Here is a 24,282-nt window from a genome sequence, read left to right on the forward strand (position 1 = left end):
TCATAGGCTACTAGCTCCTGCGTGTGTGCACTCACTGTCTGAGTACACACTACACACACTCTATTTCCTTCTGATTACTGATTGATTATTGTAATTAGTTAGTTACTTACTGTTACTACTTGTTACTCTTACTGTACTAGGAGTCTAGGACACTCAGTCACTGTTCATAGGCTACTAGCTCCTGCGTGTGTGCACTCAGTGTCTGAGTACACACTACACACACTCTATTTCCTTCTGATTACTGATTGATTATTGTAATTAGTTAGTTACTTACTGTTACTACTTGTTACTCTTACTGTACTAGGAGTCTAGGACACTCAGTCACTGTTCATAGGCTACTAGCTCCTGCGTGTGTGCACTCACTGTCTGAGTACACACTACACACACTCTATTTCCTTCTGATTACTGATTGATTATTGTAATTAGTTAGTTACTTACTGTTACTACTTGTTACTCTTACTGTACTAGGAGTCTAGGACACTCAGTCACTGTTCATAGGCTACTAGCTCCTGCGTGTGTGCACTCACTGTCTGAGTACACACTACACACACTCTATTTCCTTCTGATTACTGATTGATTATTGTAATTAGTTAGTTACTTACTGTTACTACTTGTTACTCTTACTGTACTAGGAGTCTAGGACACTCAGTCACTGTTCATAGGCTACTAGCTCCTGCGTGTGTGCACTCACTGTCTGAGTACACACTACACACACTCTATTTCCTTCTGATTACTGATTGATTATTGTAATTAGTTAGTTACTTACTGTTACTACTTGTTACTCTTACTGTACTAGGAGTCTAGGACACTCAGTCACTGTTCATAGGCTACTAGCTCCTGCGTGTGTGCACTCACTGTCTGAGTACACACTACACACACTCTATTTCCTTCTGATTACTGATTGATTATTGTAATTAGTTAGTTACTTACTGTTACTACTTGTTACTCTTACTGTACTAGGAGTCTAGGACACTCAGTCACTGTTCATAGGCTACTAGCTCCTGCGTGTGTGCACTCACTGTCTGTGTACACACACTACACACACTCTATTTCCTTCTGATTACTGATTGATTATTGTAATTAGTTAGTTGTACTTCCTGACTGTTACTACTTACTTACTGTACTAGGAACACTCACTCAGTCACCTCACCCACCAACCCACTCCATTAAAGTACCCCACTTTTCACCCGCCCTTTTAAAAAACTTTTGTCTATACGCCCAAAACATCGAAGATGTCTGGAAGTGGCAGCCAGCGCGGTTTGGGCAAGGGGAAGGGCAGCAAGGGAATCAGGAGGAGAGGGAGCAGCATTGTGGCAGGCCGCGGCCGCGCCACCATGCACAGTTCCGCAGCAGCAGCAGCAGCGTCAGTGGCTAACATTCCTCCCATAGCCACTGGCCGTGGACGCCTTGGGCGCCGCCCAGCAGGAGCATCTGCAACTCACGCTGCAGAGACACAGCAGCAGCAGCAGCGTGTAGCACCTGCTCCGATTTTCCTCCAGCCGGGTCGGAAACGTCCCATTGAGGAAAAGCATGCAGACACTGTGGTGCAACTCATGACGGAGGATGAGCAGCCCGCCATCAGCTCTGCATCCGAGGCCTCCACCCTCACCACCACCACCACCACCCCTGTTCGCAGCAGCCGCCCAGCAGGGTCTGGGGAGGAGGCCAGTTCACCGTCACTCGCCGACCTGTCATTCAGCAGTCTTTTGACCCCAGGCATCATGAGTAAATTGTCTGCTGTTGTTAGCGATCTTGAGGAGGAGATGCTGATGGGCACTTTGGGGGATGAGGGATTGGACAGCAAGACTGTGGCGACAGTCAAGCAGCCCATCCATGCATCAGGAGAGGAGTTTGGGGGGTCATCATCCCAGCAGGACATGTTTCAGGAGGGGGAGGATGATGATGACCCGGTGACAGACAGAGACTGGGTGCCACCACCTCCAGGGGATGTCGTCCTCAGCAGCTCTGAGGAGGAGGAGGAGGATGCGCTTGTGGGCCTTGCAAGGAGGCGCATCATTGCAAGCATTGGCAGCAGTAGGCAGGTCCCACAGCCAGCTGGTGTCTCAGGCTCAGCAGCAGCAGCAGCAGCATCTGCCAGTACCACCACCAGCCGCACCCAAGCCCCCCCCCCCCAACCACCACAGGGAGACAGGCAGCAGCGCTTCCATGCCGTAGGGGGATGTTTCTGTCACCAATCTGGCGATATTTCACCATGCCCACTGTGTACAGCAAGTACGCCACTTGCAACCACTGTCAGCGGAAGTTGAGCAGAGGTGCAGACCCCTTAAAGTTCAGCACCAGCTCGCTCATCAACCACCTTGCTGCGAAACATTTCCACCAGCATGAGGAGTTCCAGAGGCTGAAGGCATCTGGTGCTGGCAGTGGCACCACACCCATCACTGCACAGCCTTCAGCAGCAGCAGCAGCAGCAACAGCAGCCACCCGCCCTCCTGCTCCTCCAGCAGCACCAGCAGGAGTGCGGAAACGCACTGCTCCTCCCCCCTCTGCAACTCCTGCCGCCGACACTGAGGCCTGTTCTGGCAGCCAGTCCTCAGTGGCCTCCTCCGCTGTGTCTGCTGATTCCCGTGCCAGCAAAAGGCCACGCCAGAGCCTTTTGAGCGAGTCCTTCCAGGGGGTGGTTAGGGCTCTGCCTCCCAGCAGCCGTCGCGTGCGGCAGCTGAACGGCTTGCTGGCACGGGCCATGTGCTCCCAACTCCTGCCGTACACGCTCGTGCAGGAGGGGAGCGACATTCGTGCGCTGCTTGCTTGCGCAGCCCCAGACTGGCAGCTCCCCAGCAGACACTTTTTCTCCCGCAAGGCCATTCCTGCACTGCACCGCTTTGTGATGGCCAATGTGGAGAGAGGGCTGGAGCACGCGGTTGGTGAAAGGGTCCACGTCACCATGGACTCCTGGAGCAGCCGCTTCGGGACAGGCCGCTACCTGTCCTTCACTGTCCACTGGGTCAGCTTGGTGGAAGGGGGTGAGGATGGGAGAGCAGCAGCGGGCACAGCAGCAGCAGCAACACAGTGGGTGGTGCCACCCCGCAGGGTCAGGGGAACTGCAGCAGGTTCCTCCGATCCTCTGCCATCCTCCGGCACACCTGGCCAAACCCCCCGCCTCAGCAGCAGCGTGAAGGCCCGCCACTGCCAAGCGCTGCTGCACTTGGTCAGCCTTGGGAAGACCAAGCTGACGGCAACCCATGTGTTGGCCAAACTCCAGGAGCAGGAGAGGATTTGGCTGACCCCCAGAGGCCTCAGAGTCGGAAAGGTGGTGGCCGACAATGGGGCCAATTTGGTTGCCGCAATAGACAGGGGAAACCTGACCCACATCCCCTGTCTTGCCCACGTGCTGAACCTGGTGGTGCAAAAGTTCTTGCGCACCTACCAGGGGATGGGCGAACTGCTGGAAACGGCAAGGAACGTTGTGCGTCACTTCCGGCGCTCGGCTGCAGCCTGTGCGAGCCTGGAAGACGTGCAAAAGGAGCTGGATCTGCCACGCCATCGGCTGATCCTTGACGTTCCGACTCGCTGGAACTCCACCCTGGCGATGTTGGAGCGTCTGGTTGAACAGAAGCACGCTGTCAACCAGTACCTTGCCCTGGCCACTGTTTCCGCCGCTCAGAGAAGGGACAAGACCAGCAACATCCCGTCCATCGTCCCCGATGATGACTGGAGGCACATGCAGCAGGTGTGCTTAGTGCTGGCTCCCTTTCTGCAGGCCACTAACATGGTGAGCAGGGACCATGCTATGGTCTGCGAGTGGGTGCCCCTGGTTTGTCTGCTGAACAGGGCCCTCGATGCTTTGCTGGAACAGGGAGCGGCAGCCTTGGACCAGCAGGAGCGGCAAGCAGCTGCACAGTCCACCTCTGAGGGGGAGGAGGAGGAGGACTTGGTGGAGGTCCCTGACCTTGCTGCTGATGAGGGGGAGCAGCACAGTGCAGCTGAGTTGGTGCGGGGGTGGAGAGAGGATGAGGCTGACGAGGCAGAGGAGGAGGATGAGGACAGCAGCACTGCCGTCGATGTGCCAGCAGACGTGGCCCGCCTCTTCCCAATGGCAGCGCACATGCTGACGTGCCTGCGCAGGGACCCCAGGGTGATCCAGATGAAGCAGAGGGAGGACATCTGGATCAGCATGATGTTGGACCCACGCCTCAAGGGGAAGTTGAGCCAGTTCCTGCCGCCTGCAGGAGGAGACCCAGCGCAACAAATAAGGAGCTTGCAGCAGGCCCTTGTTGAGCGCTTGGAGGAAGCCTTCCCCCAGCCTTCCACCCCCACTGTCCAGCAGCCAGCACAGAGGCAGCAGCAGGTGCCTGCATCCAGCAGCAGCAAGCGCCCCACAGACCTGCTGTCTCTCAGCCACGAGCTCTACAGGACTGTAGAGGCTCCGGCAGCAGTGACTAGAGAGGAGGTGCATGCAGCAGCATCCTCCTCCGGTCACAGCCAGCGCCTGACCCGCATGGTGGCTGACTACATGGGGTCCTACAGCGGGCTTGACAGCGATGCCCCTGTTGATCCCATGGAGTATTGGGTCAAGCGCCTGGAGATCTGGAGCGAGCTGGTGCAGTACGCCCTGGAAGTGCTGTCCTGCCCCCCTTCCAGCGTGCTGTCCGAGCGCTGCTTCAGTGCAGCTGGTGGCGTGGTCACCGAGAAACGCTCACGTCTGTCTCACAAGTCTGTGGACAGACTGATGTTTCTCAAGATGAACCAGGCGTGGGTGGAAGGCGAGTTCCTGGCCCCTGTTGTCGGCGAGAGGGGGACATGAACTGGCTAAGAACCATCGTTAATGTGCCTTACCACCCTTTACCACCTCCTGGCTCCTGCTCACTAAGCCAGCCTGGTTCACTTTGACTATTACGTCGCCTGCAGCCACACATTTTACACCTACAGTGGGCTGCTGTGTGCTGCTGCTGCTGCTGTCTGTCTGTGTTTCCCACCGCCAGGGTACACAGATTTACCTTCTGCTGCCACTCTGCCACCAGCTATTACGTCAAAAAATAGCTATATATCTGTGTAATTGGTTGTAAAACCAAAACTACAAAACCATTACAAAAAAAGGTTTAATTTTTCTGAGGTGCCCGGGTTGAAAACTGTGTTGTCCCAGTTGTGTATTGGACACAATGTGGGCTGCACGACCGCTGTCTGGGACGTCCTGTTGTGTTTATTTACGGCCTGGTATCACCGCTAGGTACCAGGGCTATTATGTCACGCTGTCTACCTGCTGCCACACTCACACTACTCCTCCATTACTCCTGCTGCTGCTGTCTGTCTGTGTTTCCCACCGCCAGGGTACACAGATTTACCTTCTGCTGCCACTCTGCCACCAGCTATTACGTCAAAAAATAGCTATATATCTGTGTAATTGGTTGTAAAACCAAAACTACAAAACCATTACAAAAAAAGGTTTAATTTTTCTGAGGTGCCCGGGTTGAAAACTGTGTTGTCCCAGTTGTGTATTGGACACAATGTGGGCTGCACGACCGCTGTCTGGGACCTCCTGTTGTGTTTATTTACGGCCTGGTATCACCGCTAGGTACCAGGGCTATTATGTCACGCTGTCTACCTGCTGCCACACTCACACTACTCCTCCATTACTCCTGCTGCTGCTGTCTGTCTGTGTTTCCCACCGCCAGGGTACACAGATTTACCTTCTGCTGCCACTCTGCCACCAGCTATTACGTCAAAAAATAGCTATATATCTGTGTAATTGGTTGTAAAACCAAAACTACAAAACCATTACAAAAAAAGGTTTAATTTTTCTGAGGTGCCCGGGTTGAAAACTGTGTTGTCCCAGTTGTGTATTGGACACAATGTGGGCTGCACGACCGCTGTCTGGGACCTCCTGTTGTGTTTATTTACGGCCTGGTATCACCGCTAGGTACCAGGGCTATTATGTCACGCTGTCTACCTGCTGCCACACTCACAGTACTCCTCCATTACTCCTGCTGCTGCTGTCTGTCTGTGTTTCCCACTGCCAGGGTACACAGAATTACCTTCTGCTGCCACACTGCCACCAGCTATTACGTCAAACAATAGCTGCTCACATAATTACTCCTCCATTCCTCCTCCTGCTGCTGCTGCTGTCTGTCTGTGTTTCCCACCGCCAGGGTACACAGATTTACCTTCTGCTGCCACTCTGCCACCAGCTATTACGTCAAAAAAAAGCTATATATCTGTGTAATTGGTTGTAAAACCAAAACTACAAAACCATTACAAAAAAAGGTTTAATTTTTCTGAGGTGCCCGGGTTGAAAACTGTGTTGTCCCAGTTGTGTATTGGACACAATGTGGGCTGCACGACCGCTGTCTGGGACCTCCTGTTGTGTTTATTTACGGCCTGGTATCACCGCTAGGTACCAGGGCTATTATGTCACGCTGCCTGCCTCATTGACTGCATGCTGCCACACACTCATCCTCCTCCTGCTGCTGAATTTACCTCCTGCTGTCTGTGTGTTTCCACTGCCAGGGAGCACATACAATGGCGCTTCCAACATGCGTGCGCCACCAGCTATTTGTTGTTACGCTTAAAAATAGCTGCATTTCTTTAAAAAAAAAAAATGAAAAGAGAAATAAGTGAAGAAGAAGAAGACGATATAGGAGAAGATGAAGAAGAAGAAGATGAAGAAGAAGAAGATGAAGAAGAAGAAGAAGAAGAAGATGAAGAAGAAGAAGAAGAAGAAGAAGAAGAAGAAGAAGAAGAAGAAGAAGAAGAAGATGAAGAAGATGAAGATGAAGAAGATGAAGAAGATGAAGAAGAAGATGAAGAAGATGAAGAAGAAGAAGATGAAGAAGATGAAGAAGAAGAAGATGAAGAAGATAAAGATGAAGAAGATAAAGATGAAGAAGATGAAGAAGAAGAAGATGAAGAAGAAGAAGAAGATGAAGAAGAAGATGAAGAAGAAGAAGAAGAAGAAGAAGAAGAAGAAGAAGAAGAAGAAGAAGAAGAAGAAGAAGAAGAAGAAGAAGAAGAAGAAGAAGAAGAAGATGAAGAAGAAGAAGATGAAGAAGATGAAGATGAAGAAGATGAAGAAGAAGATGAAGAAGAAGAAGATGAAGAAGATGAAGATGAAGAAGATGAAGAAGAAGATGAAGAAGATGAAGATGAAGAAGATGAAGAAGAAGATGAAGAAGATGAAGAAGAAGATGAAGAAGAAGAAGAAGACAATATAGAAGAAGAAGAAGAAGATATAGAAGAAGAAGAAGAAGATATAGAAGATAAAGAAGAAGAAGAAGAAGAAGAAGTATATACAGTACTGAACAAAATTCTGGACACAACTTCTCTTTTCACCTTTTTTTTTTTAAAGGAACATCCCCACATAATCACTTGCTGTTGTTACTTGGAAAAAAATATGTTTCTTGCATCATTCACCCTCAAAACAAGTGTTGGGAAGCTATTTAAGGCCAATTCGAATAGTCAGCTCGAATAATGAGCTCGAATACCGACTCGAATAGTGAGCTCGAAGTCCGAGGTCGAATCGAATAGTAAAATTTATTCGACTCGAATATTCGACTGACCTCGAATAATTTACTATTCGAATTCGACCAAACTCGAATTTTAAAAAGGGGTATTTGAGCACCACTGCTGTATAATGCCTGAAAAAGAAACTTAACGTTTCAAAAGCTTGCAATAAACCATGTACAGTTATTCATTAAAGGTATCACCGGAATCATCGTTTGTTGGTTTGATGTCTGCATTTCTGCTCCTCGACTAACACTGGACCACACTTCACTTGTCAGTGAAATGAAGGTTCACCAACCAAGATGACCAAAATTATATAGCAAAATTGACCATACACTTGCTGAAAAAGAAAAGGTTGAATGCCCTTGCATGGTCTAATCCAGGGGTCCCCAAACGTTTTGGGTCGAGAGCGGGGTCAACATACTTCAGACTGCTGGGGGGCCGGAGTATACATAAAATTATGTAGAAATCTTTGCAGGTAAGACAGTGAAGCATACACAGGTGACAACCTGCAGCAGTCCAATTGGACAGCAGTGTCACCGACCTGATGTGGAATTTGATTGGAAATCAGCGAATTACTGCTTTCTGGCTTCCATGTGGCTGGGTGGTGCCAGCACTGCTATTCCATATATTAAAGATGTAGCCGACCGCATCTATAAGTAATACATTTTGTGTGTGTGTGGGGGGGGGGGCAGTAAAAAAGCCTCAGGGGGCCACATTCGGCCTGTGGGCCTTAGTTTGAGGACCACTGGTCTAGTCAGAGCCCAAACCTCAGCCCTACTGAAAATATGTGGAATGACTTCATGATTGCAGTCTATCAACCGTAAATATACAATTTTACTGAGTTCTGTAAATAAGAGTGAGGGAGAGAGAACATATTAATGGGTTTGTTTATTTATTTTGAACTGTTTCTGTTTTATATCTCGCCTGGCTTGTATTGCATTGAAGAAATATATCGGAAACATTTTTTTTAGTGTGTATGTGTGTCTTCATTTCAGGCTTAAAAAACAATACAAGGTGAAAATTTTAAGGGAGCTGATTCTTTTCTTTACCCACTCTTGGTTATTTACATACGAATGTGGACACAGAGGTGACAAGGCCAACCCTTGGTATTGATGTGTGTATGTTTTGTAGCAGGGCAAAATAACTGGTTATATTCCTTTCTTGGTCAGATATACAAGAAAAATGTCAGGCTCCCCCCAGATAATTCTTCCGTTACCTGCAAATAAGGCATTGGATTAAATCCCTTATCTGAGATAAAAAAAAACCCTTACACTGTAACGCCATACGAAAATATTTGTACCCACCGCTCTATAACACCAAAGGTCTGATTTCAATGCTATATGCCTTTCTAACTCATCCATCTTCTCCAGTAACACATCCTTACGCCTCAAGATGGGACATGGATCTTGCTGGCCCCAAAGACAGAGAAGATTGGTTGGAGATCTGGAGTAGAGTTTCCAGCAATCGATACATAGTCGAGGCCGCTTACAAGGTCATGACCCGATGGTATCTGGTCCCGACCCGTATAGCCAAGGTATTCCCATCTGTTAGCCCCTACTGTTTTCGAGGTTGCAGAGTGCTTGGCAATATGCTACACACTTGGTGGGCCTGCCCACTTCTCACTCGGTTTTGGTGTCAAGTATATAAATTACTCTCTTCCCTTTTTCATCAGCCAATTACTAGAGACCCCTGGCAAGCTTTATTGCACGAAAAGACAGGATCCCTAACTTCTGCCCAAAATAAATTGGCTTCCATAGTCCTCTCAGCCACCATAACGATAGCGTGGAACTGGAAGAAGCCTTCCATCTCCATCAACGAAGTAAAATCTAGTATTAATTCTATTATGGTAAACGAAAGGCTCACCAGCATCCTTAGGGGCTCCCAAAAGAAGTTCGAAAAGATTTGGGACCCCTGGATCCGTCTGGAGCATCCAAGTCTGGAGATGTCCTCCATTACGAGGCTGTAAGGTGGACCCCCTACTCTTGTTTTCTTCTCTTCCCTCTCCCTTTCTTAGTTCTTCTCTTTTTTCTTATTTTCTTCTACCTCTCACTTTCCTCTCTGGTTCTCTCTTCAATCTCAAGTGCCCTCCGCTGACGTTTTGAGGTCATAATCTTTCCTGCTCCGCCTGCCCATTGCTGGATGACGTTCAGAAAAGTAATCATAAAGCCCAGTTTAACCGGGCCCTCCCTCTCCTATTCCTCAAATATCCATTAGCAAGCCCCAGATAGCTGGACTTAGTCCTCTGTGGGCTCACAGGAGCTTTCCTGACAGTAGTTACCTTATTCTAAGTCGTTCTAATGGTTGTTACACTAAACTACTGGTTATCATACCTGCTCCCCCTCTACCAAGTTAAGTTTATATGTAGTGGATAAGATATATGTATAAGCTGTTCCCATTGTCCTTTCCATGTTGTTTATATCTTTTATGTACTGTTCGATTTATTAAAAATTTCAATAAAAACTTTGAAAACAAAGAAAATAACTGGTCATATTGCATGAATTAATTTTAAAAGCTAGATCCAGTAAAAACTACAGTATATACTGTATTGGTATATACTGGTTTTGGGTAGAAACCAAATAGCCCCCAGTGTCCTCTGGATTCTGAAGATATCTGCAAGCTTTTCTCAAGCTAGTCAGTTTAGGTTTCCTTCCTTGCTCCTTATATGAATGAATGGTGCTTAGCCTACCATCACCATCTTAACTTCTTGCCGACAGCTCCACTCCAATTGGCGTGAGTCCTGTGGGGGAGATTGCAGGAGATCATGTGCGCCTATATCAGTCTCCCAGCGGCGATCCAGAGGCGCTTAGTGTTACACTGATCTGCAGCTGTTGTATACTCCGTTTTATACTGCCTGATGAAGTGGGGTTACGCCTGTGAAACATGTTGCACAATTTCTTGGAGTGTATAAATAAAACTGTTCACTGTTGAAATCGACAGTTTGTTTGTCTGCTTGAGGAGGTAAGTCCACCACCACTACCTTCTCTTTATTTATGTTTAAAAAAGTTTAGTGAATTTTATTCTTTTGGCGTCTTTGTTCCCTTCATACAATATCTGAGTCCATCCTTGGTGGAGGGGTGTTGCCTCTTTCTTTCCTGATCTACAGAGATCAACTTCAGGTTTAATCTCCCCACCTGCTGTTCCAGTGGTTACCTTTGTAGTGACCCTGCTTTGTTAGTATACTGCATTTACTCTAAACATTTATCATTTGTTAAAGAGAATCTGTATTGTCCGATTTGTACAATAAAAAACATACCAAATCGAGTCACTGTGATCTCCTGGATCCCTCTTTGCCATTTCAGCCGCTCCCGCAGTGTTCCTGGCTTTTAATCGCCAGTTTTAGGCAGTGTTCACAAACAAAAAACATGGCCGCTAACTAGGAAGTGTTGTTTGTATATATATATATATATATATATATATATATATATATATATATATATATATCAATCATGTTACAGTATACTGCAAGTTTTTATTACATAGTGAACTCCAGTCAGAGATTCTCATAATTTCTCAGCATGGGCAGCTCCCTTCCCCCTCAGACAAGCTGAAATTGAGAGCAGAGAGCTGTCTGTGACTAATAAACAAAGCATACACAGCCTGCAGGGGGTGTGGAGGGGGTGTGCATAACTTCTCCCTATCACAGCAGAGGCAGTGCATTCCTCTCTGCCTCGGCAAACCTTGACCAAGAAAAGAAGATTAGATATATTACAGAGACAGAGACAGTGCAACTAGAAAAGGCTGCAACTAGAAAAGGTATAGGAACTTATAGGATAGAAGAAATAAGGCTGAAAATGTTGGTACAGAATCTCTTTAAGGCTCCCTGCACACTGCAAATCCGTTTTCCGATTCCGATTCCGATTCCGATTCCGTTTCCGATTTTCCTTGAATACATTCAACAGAAAAACGGATCAAAAAACGCAGCATGCAGTTAAGATTAAAAATCTGAATCGGAATCGGATGTAAAAACAGATTAAAAATCTGAATCTGAATCTGATTTGCTTGCAGTGTGCAAGAGGCCTAAGATTTACTACACTATATTTGTCTCTCGATGTCCTGTTTTTTACCTCCTGTTAAACAAGAAGGTAGGGTTTGGATTGCCTACATAGATGACAACTGTTCAATTTATTTTACACAGATTATTGAAAAACAGACAAGGCGTTTTCTTCAGGTTAATGTATATGCCTTAGAGACAGCTGCTGGGTGCCTTTTTTGGAAAAAAAAATGAAATGGGTAAAAATTACAACAATATCCTAATTCGAAGACTGGTCCTAAAAACAATAGCACAAAAAAGGTCCACTAACAGCCAAGTCCTCAAAAGTTCTGCTTTATCAGAAAATTATAGAGGCATCTATCCCAGAGAGAATAGCTAGTCCAAAAATAGCTCGGAGGAGTTCTTCTGTAGCAGTTATTGCTTTCCTTCTTTAATAATGCCTAGTACACACTATGAGATTTTCTGGCAGATTTACTGCCAGATCGACTATTTCCAACATGTCCGATTTCCGAATGATTTTCAGATCAATTTTTCGTACAAGTGAACGGAAACCAATTGGAAAATCGATTGGAAATCAGATCGGACATGTTGTAAATAATTGCTCTGGTAGTAAATATGCCATAAAATCTCATTGTGTGTACTAGGCAATAGAGAGAAGATGCTACTGCAGTGTTGTCTGAACCCAAGTAGGAGCCAATCTATCCATTAAGACCTACAGTATGTTCCTAGATGAGAGCTGTACAGGTAGCAAAAGAGATTCAGAGTGGCTTTACTAGCCACACCAGTCCACAATGAAGACGGTTTCAATTGAAAATAATGTACTACCTTCACAGTTACATCTATAACACTATTAGATACTGTGTCAGGACACTCAATCACATAAATAGTCCGAGAATGGTCAGCACACCACACTGTATATCCAACAGTCAACACTTATTAATCCATTCACCTGCAATCATATTAACAATTGTTATGGGACCATGCAGGGTATTATTTTATCTTATGCAGATATACAGTATAAAAATGAGCAAAAACATCCTTATATCACACATACAGTAATTCCTTCTATCTAATCAATTTGCATAATAAAACAAGAATTAGGCTCATGTAAACACACCGATGTAATGTTCCAATACTGTTCCTTCATATCACCACCATTCAACCTCATGGCCATCCTCTCAGCATAACAACATTAATGTCTCTTAGGGTAACATGGTCTCATCTGTTCTGGTCTCAAAATATGATGCCATCTGCATGGAGACAACACATTCACTTCAAAAATTCCGCTGTTCTCAAGCCAATTCTACTTGCAAAGGCCACAACAATTGGCTGGATTTGTGGACAGTTCCTCGTGTAGGTACCATCAATCAAAGGCAAGAATCAAGTTATTATATCTATAGGTGACACCCAAAAGCAACACTCAAAGTGCTGTTAGTCAGAGGTGCTTCCAACTAACCATGGTTATGTATAAAGAGTTGTAAGAGCTATCAGCACCCTAATCATTTTTATAATATCAGGTGCAGTGAAATGACACATGAGGATTAAGATAGTGAGGAAGAAAAGGTGGTCACCGTGGGGATGCCATGGTAACCTATATAACAAGGAGAGACCAGGTGCCAAATAGTGCAGTATTGTGAGTATTAGATGTTTTTATTGTAATATAAGAGTATTTATACTCACAAAGGTAGGTTGCAGTCCCTGCAAACAACATATATCGCCAACGGGGAAATAACCCTCCCCGCTTGGTAATCCAGGTCCTACTGGAACTGGATGGTCGCACTTCTAGTTGGTCGTTCTTGGTTGTAGAAAACACCACACCCGGAAGGTGAACACCTCCAAAGTAGATCTAATGTATAGTACTGGGGGTGGAGGCGATCGAAAATAGGTATTGTAATCCAGATGGAAGAACCCAAACCACAGGTTAGATGTAAAAAGATTAAGGACTTGTTTCCACTAGTGCAGTGTGCGTCTGCGAGACGCGCGCCGTCACTGAGCGGGTGGGCGGGATCGCAGGCGAATCCCATGAGCCGTGCCATGCACGGCTATGAGTTTCGTAGCCTCCGCAGCGAATTCTGCGGCCAGTGCCGGCCGAATCGCTACTTCAAGCGATTTGCTCGCGGCGCTAGTCTCCCCTATGGCAGAGTTTCCCCATGCGATTCATGTGCGGGGAAACGCTGCAGAATCACGGCGGTTTCCGCGATAGTGGAAACGGGCCCTAAATTATTTATTCAGCACGATTAAAAAGACAACGTGTTTCACGGGTCTCAGCCCGCTTCTTTAGGTCAATACAAGTGCCTTTAAAATATGTTCACAAGCATGGACGTCAGAAATTTAATTACCCTGTGGTTTGGGTTCTTACATCTGGAGTGGTGAAGACACCTCCCTCCATCTTATTTTTTGTTTCTTACATTACCTTTTTTTGGGTGCCTTCACCTGCCAGTACTAAGACTGGGAGGAGGGTCATTCAGCCGGAGCAGAGGATAAAGCATATTGGCCCTTATGCAATTCACTTTTTCTCCTGAGTTTTCCCCTAGGTAATATTTTCACACCTTGTCATGAAATACTTATAAAACCACCAGCCAGCAAGAAAATACTTTAAATAATTTTGATAGTAATTTTTACCAACTTTTGGGTACTTTTCCAATTGTAAAATGCTTAAAAGTTATTTTAAAGAGAATACGAAAATTATCTCCTAGGAGATAACTCAGGAGAAAAAGTGAATTGCATATGGGCCATAAATTACAATATTAAGGAGCAGGAGAACAGAGCAGAACAATCTGTTTATAAACTCACTAGTCTAGTGCAACAATCAAGGATTGGTCAGCCACATAAACATAGTGCCACTAGAGCCATAATTAATATAAAAACAGGGCCAAAAAGGACAATCAAATAAAATAAAGGGCTGTACACATTAGGCTAAGGCCTGAGGTCAAGATCCACATTGCAGGTAAATTGACCCCTCACCTTCCATTGAAAAAGCATATCAATTAACTATAGTGGTTATATCCTCTGGGGTGCACAGTGTCTAATGAAAGAATCTGGAGGAGCAGTGAGTTTCTATCTTGTTTCTATCAGAGTTCTTTGAGTCTGATGACCATGATCCTCAATTAATTGATTTAAAGTCATTTTTCCAAAAAATGGGCTACATATACATTTGAGTCACCCTTCACATTCACCATTCATGAGAGTCACACATCACTACTGCACTCTGAGACATGAATGCTGAAGTAGGACTAGCTGCCCCTCTAACTTATGCACTGTTCTACAGTATGTACACAGTGATTTAAAATATTTATTTATATATTATTTAGCCAGTGTTTGCCCATTGTAAAATCTTTCCTCTCCCTGATTTACATTCTGACATTTATCACAGGTGGTGACATCTTTAGCCCTGTCATGTGATCTGTGCATAAAACTCTAAGTAAACGAACATTTCGCAGAGAGAGATATGGCTTGCTTGACAGTCGGAAACAGCTGTGCAATGCAACAAGGTTAGACAGTAACCTGTCAGGACCATGGTCCTGACATCACACTGTGGGAGGTGTTTCACCACAGTATTAGCCATACAGATGTCCCTGATGATCTATTTGAGAAAAGGTAAAGTGGTATCAGCTACTGATTGGGATGAAATTCAATACTGGATTAAAGTTCTATTTAACTCACCCTGTCCATGTTCTTGACATATTGGAACACTTTTTTAGCAGCTCGCCATATGTTGTCAAGAACTTCATACCTTGATAAAGAAACCCTGTGTGATCTTGAAACATTGGCATTCTGCACTTATCACAATAAAGCTGTAATATTTAACAAAGGAGGTGCCGGCTTATACTTAATGGATCAACAGGAGTAGAGTCATCCACTGTTTTGGTCTTTGGCACTCAATAACTTTTGACTGTTGGTAATGCTGATAGGAGTGCAGGATAATTCTTGTCTACTTCCGTAGGACTAGACAGGACCTGGAAACCACTCAAGTATATTGGAATTCTTGATGGCATTATATTTTGAAAACAGAAGGTAACAGATAAGATCATGTTACCTTGGGGACATTAATTGTGTGCTGTAAGGACATATACTAAGTGGTGATATCTATGAAATAACAGTATGGAACATTACATCTCGTAAGAAGAAGTGAATACCTGTTGACCCCCATCACCAGGGGTTGCCATGGACTCTCCTAGGGTGGGCTCTAAAGGATGAAAGGCCACTACCCAGACGGGAGTGGACTGCTTTCCCGCAAGGCCCCGACCCTGTGTTTGCATGATCCTAATTATCTTGACTAATAATGCTAATTGAGTTGACAGGAAATACATCAATGATTTATCACAGTGGGTGTTGCCAGTCACTTCTATTGTGTGTCAAAATATATACAGTGTGTTTTGCTGACTGTTTTTGAAATTGACATATGTTTATGGGTAACAGCCAATCAGCATGGTCAGACAACAATGGAAATATGTGTTGATGGTGTTTTGGAATTTAATATCTCTGTAGCCTCCTAGTGTATCAAATCTCAGCTCAGCTATACACATGTTTCTGACAAAAGTTAGCATTCAGATTGCCTTCAGTTTTTATTTCCAAGCACTGGTGATCCCTAAAACAGCCACAAGGTCAGTTTCATTCTGGTGTCCCTATCATACTAGTAAATGCCAACATATCCTTCACAAATTACAGTTACATCATCAATGTGGCAAATATATGAATAAAACAAAAACTAGAGCTTGAACCCACACAAAGGCCCTATAGCTGGCAAGATTCAGTTAACAAAATAAGTCACTGCATACCTCAGTCAAAAAGGCACAAAATGTTGCTTCCAGAACTGGGACAAGGTCCTTCAACACCCAAGGCTGAGGCACCAAAGTGCATTCCCCATCCCTCTCACCTCAGCCGTCACACACTGATTGCTATTAGACTAAGAGGCGCCCCAGGGCCCCCAACACCGTAATCTCCAGTTATCTGGCTTGCAGTCACTGCCATGTATCCCCTTTTCTTATTTCACTCTGCTTCATACACAATAGAGGAATGATAGCTAAGTGAGTTGTGCGCCCTCTCCCACACTGCGCCCTGAAGCTGAAGCCTCTCTTGCCTCTACCTCGGCCCAGCCCTGGTTGCTTCTCCGAATCACACAAATAATCTGTATGTGAGGAACTATCGGTCACACAACATAAAGTAAAACAAAAATCCTCCAGCTCAAGTCACATAAAGCCTGCAGTTACACATAACACCTTCAAAAAATGCCAAGATTGTTGATTTAACATATCAATAGCTATTTTTTATTTTATGTTAAATAGGCCTCTTATTTTGGTGTAAGAGAATTCTGAATGATCATTGAAGATCCTTATTCTATTATGTACTACAGTAGACAGCACAAGGACATACCTATCCAAAACCATTTTACACATGATAGACTGATGTCGCCCGACTGGGATCAGGACCCGATTCCTTGGGGGACACTGCTGGGCCGAGGCTATACAGACACATGACCATGTGTTCTGTTGCAATCCGGGGAGGGGAGCCATCAGTGCAGTGCAAACGTAATGTCACATGGTGGGCTTGGTGAGCGGTGAGTAGTTGTGCCTGGTGAATTGCTAGCCTGGCGGCGGTCGAGGCCTGCTGTATACACGTCAGATTATTGACTGAGGTGTCATTATCAGATGCTTCAGCCGACCATGTAAAACAATGGGTCTGTTCTGCACTTTCCAATGTCCACCCCACATTTTGTGACTGGACCTTTACAGTGGTTTGCAAAAGTATACGGCCCCCTTGAAGTTTTCCACATTTTGTCATATTACTGCCACAAACATGAATCAATTTTATTGGAATTCCACGTGAAAGACCAATACAAAGTGGTGTACACATGAGAAGTGGAACGAAAATCATACATGATTCCAAACATTTTTACACATAAATAACTGCAAAGTGGGGCATGCGTAATTATTCAGCCCCTTTGGTCTGAGTGCAGTCAGTTGCCCATAGACATTGCCTGATGAGTGTTAATGACTAAATAGAGTGTACCTGTGTGTAATCTAATATCAGTACAAAAACAGCTGTTCTGTGACGGCCTCAGAGGTTGTCTAAGAGAATATTGGGAGCAACAACACCATGAAGGCCAAAGAACACACCAGACAGGTCAGTGAAAAAGTTATTGAGAAATTTAAAGCAATTTAAATTTAAAGAAATTTAAAATTTAAAGCTACAAAAAGATTTCCAAAGCCTTGAACATCCCACAGAGCACTGTTCAAGTGATCATTCAGAAATGGAAGGAGTATGGCACAACTTCAAACCTACCAAGACAAGGCCTTCCACCTAAACTCACAGGCCGAACAAGGAGAGCGCTGATCAGAAATGCAGTCAAGAGGCCCATGGTGACTCTGGATGAGCTGCAGAGATCTACAGCTCAGGTGGGGGAATCTGTCCATAGGACAACTATTAGTTGTGCACTGCACAAAGTTTGCCTTTATGGAAGAGTGTCAAGAAGAAAGCCATTGTTAACAGAAAAGCATAAGAAGTCCCGTTTGCAGTTTGCCACAAGCCATGTGGGGGACACAGCAAACGTGGAAGAAGGTGCTCTGGTCAGATGAGACCAAAATTGAACTTTTTGGCCAAAATGCAAAACGCTATGTGTAGCAGAAAACTAACACTGCACATCACTCTGAACACACCATCCCCACTGTCAAATATGGTGGTGGCAGCATCATGCTCTGGGGGTGCTTCTCTTCAGCAGGGACAGGGAAGCTGGTCAGAGTTGATAGGAAGATAGATGGAGCCAAATACAGGGCAATCTTGTAAGAAAACCTCTTGGAGTCTACAAAATAATTGAGACTGGGGCAGAGGTTCACCTTCCAGCAGGACAAGACCCTAAAAATAAAGCCAGGGCAACAATGTAATGGTTTAAAACAAAACATAGCCATGCGTTAGAATGGCCCAGTCAAAGTCCAGATCTAAATCCAATCGAGAATCTGTGGCAAGATCTGAAAACTGCTGTTCACAAACGCTGTCCATCTAATCTGATTGAGCTGGAGCTGTTTTGCAAAGCAGAATGGGCAAGGATTTCAGTCGCTAGATGTGCAAAGCTGGTAGAGACATACCATAAAAGACTGGCAGCTGTAATTGCAGCAAAAGGTGGTTCTACAAAGTATTGACTCAGGGGGCTGAATAATTATGCACACCCCACTTTGCAGGTTTTGTTTTTTTTTAATGTTTAGAATCATGTATGATTTTCATTCCACTTCTCACGTGTACACCACTTTATATTGGCCTTTCACATGGAATTCCAATAAAATTGATTCATGTTTGTGGCAGTAATATGACAAAATGTGGAAAACTTCAAGGGGGCTGAATACTTTTGCAAACCACTGTATATTTGAGTGGGGAGTGTACATTGCCTCTGTGTAGTCCAAGCACAATCATTCTCCCAATGAGTATCTCCCCCAGACCTTTCTGATAAAGACAAAGAGAACAGTTTTCACCACTTTGATAACTCATTAAAAAAAAGTCTTATACTGTAAATAAAAACACAAAGAAAAAAAACCATATAGAAGTACATATTAAGTTGCAGTGCTACTTCATAGAAACACTTAAATTCTGCTTTAAATTTGTAATGCTGCATTTATGTGTAAATCTAATTATTGTACTAATTGCTTCATAAATATTATACAGCTACTATGATGTCATTCTATAAGCCACAAATGGATTTTCAATATTTTTTCAAGGTAAAGTGAAGTGTTTTAAGCAAATAACATTATGCCTACTGTGAATTGCTACTGAAAATTTAAATACATTCTGCCTCCAAAAGTCTTAGGGCTGGCACATATTAACAATATAAGAGTGCCTGGAGATGATCAGAACCTTGGAAAAGACCCTACTGTACATACAAGTCTTCTTAGTAACAAAACGCCACAGACTTTATAAGATATAAGGTAAGTTATTATTTAATATTATTTACTATTTATAAAGCACTATCTTCTGTAGTGCATTACAGAGTATGTAGTCTTGTCACTAATTGTCCCTCAATGGGGCTCACAATCTAATCCCTACTATAGTCATATGTACATTGTAATCTAGAGCCAATTTAGGAGGAAGCCACTTAAGGACACCTGAAGTGATAGAGATTAGGTTGACATACAGTATTTATTTCCTTTTTAATAATGTAGATTGCCTGGTTGTCCTGCTGATCCTTTTATGGTGGGCATAGACGGGTCGACCGGCGGCTCGATTAGCCACCGGATCGACCCCAACCGCGACCATGCCGCGTCCCCGCTCATCCGCGCGGATCGATTGCCACTCGTCCCCGCCGGCGGTCTTTATCAGCCGCTCGATTCCCTGCCATTGTCCGCCGGCGGGAATAGAGCGGGCGTGGGTCGAGCGGCATGATCGGGCCAGCTGAATATTATCAGCTGGCCGGATCAGCTGGTCGATACACGGTACAGAAACGTACCGTGTATTCCCAGCATTAGCCATACACCCTGAACAAGCATGCAGATCAGATGTTTCTAATTGAAGTCTGACTGGATAGTCACTTATTTCAGGTGTGTGATTCAGACACTATTGATGCCAGAAAGATCAGCAGTGCTTCCAGTTAACTAGTATTGTTTAAAAGGAAATACATATGGCCACCCCCAAATCCCTCTGAGTTCATGTGTGCTTTAACTTATCTGTATGTTTTTGGGACTTGGGAGGAAACTGGAGTGCCGAGAGAAAACCCACGCAGATACGAGGAGAACTTACAAAATCCATACAGATAGAAGATATTCAAACTGGGGGCTCAGTGCTGCACATTATACCTTTACTGATTCCTGTGGGACACCACATGTGCTACATTATAGGTGTATTGTATATAGAGAGCTAGAAATGGTGTGTAATATCAACCCACATAAGTACTGTGATGATGTGACGGAGGTGTACAAAGACCAGCAGCCTATATTGATCAATTCGATTTGCCCCCTTTTTTTTATCAGTTTACATTAAATGATAAATTGGTTGCTACAACATACCGCTCTTGTAAAACATTTTCCAATTTTATAATGAAGATTTGTGAATCTTGAACTTTATGTCCTTGGATAGACTTGTTCTCTATGATCAAACATGCAAACAATATGCAAGTAAAAAAAAATAACTATGTGCTAGAGTATTATATTCACTAAAGAACTTCAAACTTTAATAATCCTTAAAAACAGGACAATCGCTTCAACCACTCTCATTTTAAATCACTCCACCTCTTATTGAACCAAGGTGTTCCAATGTTTTCTGCTTGGATTATAGATAAGCAGAGAGAGGAAAGGACTGACAGACTGATGGACAGAAAGGGAGACTGAGCTCTTTTCTCTATGAAACGCAATCGTGATCGCAATGCTTTTCAATTCAATTTCCACTAATGTGATTGCAATTGAGCTACTATAATCAATATAGCAGAGCTCAATCGCATAAAAAATGTGGCGGGGTGACTATTGCGTTCGGGCCAAAATTGTGACGCAATCGGATCACACTAATGGAAATGGCTGTTGCTGTATCTATAAGTTTTACTGTACCCTGCATTTTGCGATCCGTTAGCAATCGGAATCATATTGCAAATCGCAGGATAGTGGAAAAGTGCCCTAAAAGGACAGAAAATGATCTGATTCCAAACTTTAACACAAGTCTTCAGACATGCAGGGTGTCTATCACAAACTCCCTGCTGTGCTATCTTGTATGTTGCAACAAGGCATAATGTAAATATACCTGGTTTATTCCAACTCCCCAGTGTAGCACATTTGGGGTGTTGAATTTCCTACAGTAAGGTGTCCACAATCACTATTACAATCTGTGCTCAAAATGTTTTAACTGTGCAACAAGATAGGTCCAACGTTTTAAGACTACTGTCTGTCTCTTCAAAGCTGCAGCTATAGGCCCCGTGCACAATGCTGATTGCTAGTACTCCACACTATTTAGTGTCCTGTGCCTACAGCATCTGAGGATAATGCATTTATTGGATGGTGTACCTTGACAAAGTGACAATAGTCTCAAAATGTTGGAATTATCTTGTTGGACATTAAAAAAATTGTTGACTGACAATTAAATGGGTGGTGCCATCAACCTGACAAATCTTGCATTCTATTGTTTTTAAAGGGTTTTTCAATGTATATTATAAATTTAACAGGTCCTCTTCTAATAGCAAGGTATAATTACCTAGTAGCCTCGGGGATGTCAGCTCCTGGCACGTTGCTCCGCCTCCCTGCTGAAAAAAAAACCAAAATATCTAAAGGACCGTTATTGTGAAAAATGTTAACATTTAAAATGCATATTTATAAAATTTACATTTGTCCCAGAGTAAAATGCACTACAACTACTTTTTTCCTATGTCACTGTCATATACAATAGTTTGTAAACAGATCTGACAGGTTTTGGACTAGTCCATCTCCTCCTTGGAAAGTCACAAGGAGAAGTCGGCACACCATCCACTCATTTATGGGTGCTTGACGAGGTGACAAAGGCAGTGTCACATATCAAAGTCCAAAGTTGCAAAAATCGTCAGCACACTATTTGTCAAAAGCACATAAAATGTATTGTGCCAGTTTCCACAAGATGGACCAACAATTGTTTCGGGGGCCACGCAGGGTCCCCCTTTATCAAGGCATGTGGTTACATGGCATATTGTCACACTTACTCTTTATATATCGAACAAACTACATAATACCCCACCCAAACTAGTGACCTCACAAATGCATCATAGTGATTGACAGTTGTAAACATTTGCTATTATCTTAAATCTGCACCTCATCTAATACATATACAGGTCAAAATCATAATAGAGTGCACTCAGTACTACTCTTGCCTTGTATCTTACCTCTTTGATCTGCCCCTGCTGTCCCAGGTGTCACCAGATGTCACTATCGTCCATATCATTCATCTCCTCCTTGGGGATGCTCAGGGATCTCTTTATTTTCAGAAGCACTTACTAAAGAGCAATTTCTCAGTCCAATAGCCAAAAAAGTGTGCATGCAAGTAGGTGAGGCTGGTTGGAATATTTGTATAAATCCATTCCATAGAGTCCTTTTGTAAAGAATAAAGGAAGTACTGAGAATATCCGAAGAGGAGATGGACTAGTCCAAAACCTGTCAGATCTGTCATATTTTTCTGCCTACTGTAAGAAAACATGATTTGCCCTGCAGCTTAGGTTTTAGAGTAGTGGTCATGTGATTACAGGCTCCAAAAGGGGAAGAGGTATTTAGTTTAAAGGAATACTATCGATTCACATATTTTTTTCAATTGACACAGGAATTGTTTGGGAAGTGCTGCTAAGCACTGGTGTATACATTTTAGTAGCAACCTCTTTGTTTACTGTTATCATAATACTTTCATACTTTGATATTTGCTTTCTGTAGTCTGCTTCAATGCACAGCCAGAGCTGCATATCAGACACCCCTTCTGCAATTGATTTGTCCCAATATAGCTAAATCCTACCCTAAATAAATTACAGTTTTTGCCTCTGATATTTAACATGAAAAGTAGGAGAATGTTTACACAGCTACTTAGACATTATTTGCACACTGTCATTTTAGAACACTTGGGTATCGATAGTATTCCTTTAAGAAAAGTTACTGCTAAGAGTTTGCCAGTGAACATTCAGTGAACATTTGGTGAATTGTTTAAATTAATGATGTTGCACATTAACTAATATTTCTCATATCGTATATGCTATAATTATAAGATGTTTAAATTATGTTTGTGTTTTATATGTTTTTGAGTTTTATTTGTTTTATTCCTATAGACTACAAGAAGCTCTCACAATGTCCACATGCTGGAAGATACTATCCGCCTACGTCAGTCGTATTTTTTTTGCTGTGCATGGGTCAATCATGATATTGTTACTTTACAAGATTGAAAACAATTATATCTACCTGTTTCTATTAAGTGCAGTCATACTTTTATTCATCGAGATGTTCTTCACACTAGAAGAAACAGAGAAGGGAGAATGGAAATGGTAAAACTTCAAGTTACTTGTTATGTACAACTGACAATTATATACTAAAGGAATTCTTTAATACATAACACTCTTTATTAACGCACATAAAGGACACATCTGAGGTTAAAAAAACAAGATTAAAGACAGGTCCTGTTTGACTAACATGCTCAGCTTTTATGAGGTAGTGAATGCTAATATGGATATTGGGAATGCTGTAGATGTGATATACTTGGACTTTGCAAAGGCCTTCGACACTGTTCCCCACAAAAGTCTGGTGCAAAAGTTGAGGATGCAAGGACTGGGGAAGAGTCTGTGTTCATGGATAGGGAACTGGCTAATGGACAGATAACAAAGAGTTGTGGTCAATGGATCGTACTCAAAATGGGAGACTGTTAGCAGTGGGGTCCCACAGGGGTCTGTTCTGGGTCCAGTGCTCTTCAATTTATTTATTAATGACCTAGTAGATGCAGTAGTGAGCAATGTTGCTATTTTTGCAGATGATACAAAATTGTGCAGAATCATTAACTCTCAGGAAGATAGTGTCATATTGCAACAGGATCTGGATAGGATGGCTATATGGGCACAAACATGGCAGATGAAATTCAATGTTGACAAATGTAAAGTCATGCATTTTGGACGTACTAATGGTCTAGCACCATACAAAATAAATGGGACACAGTTGGGGACATCAAACTTGGAGAAGGACTTAGGAGTACTCATTGACAACAAGTTAAATAATCGTACTCAATGCCAAGCCGCTGTAGCTAAAGCTAACAAAATTTTGGGATGCATTAAAAGGAAAATAAAAACTCGAGATGCTAGCATAATATTGCCCCTGTTTAACTCTCTAGTAAGGCCACATCTGGAATATGGAATTCAGTTCTGGGCACCACATTAC

General features: G+C 43.6%; 1 long non-coding RNA gene across 2 annotated transcripts in view; it reads right to left on the minus strand.

The window, feature by feature from the left end:
- LOC137521430 (uncharacterized) overlaps positions 1-23,376 on the minus strand; it is a 73,457-nt gene extending 50,081 nt beyond the window's left edge. For both annotated transcript variants that reach the window (XR_011022121.1, XR_011022120.1), the window contains exons 1-2: positions 23,320-23,376; positions 21,608-21,656 (exon numbers count right to left, since the gene is read on the minus strand). This is a non-coding gene — a long non-coding RNA (uncharacterized lncRNA). The remainder of the gene's footprint in view (positions 1-21,607; positions 21,657-23,319) is intronic.
- Between the last annotated feature and the right edge of the window lie 906 nt (positions 23,377-24,282).

The sequence above is a fragment of the Hyperolius riggenbachi genome, chromosome 6 (assembly GCF_040937935.1).
Source record: "Hyperolius riggenbachi isolate aHypRig1 chromosome 6, aHypRig1.pri, whole genome shotgun sequence".
NCBI classification, from domain to species: Eukaryota; Metazoa; Chordata; class Amphibia; order Anura; family Hyperoliidae; genus Hyperolius; species Hyperolius riggenbachi.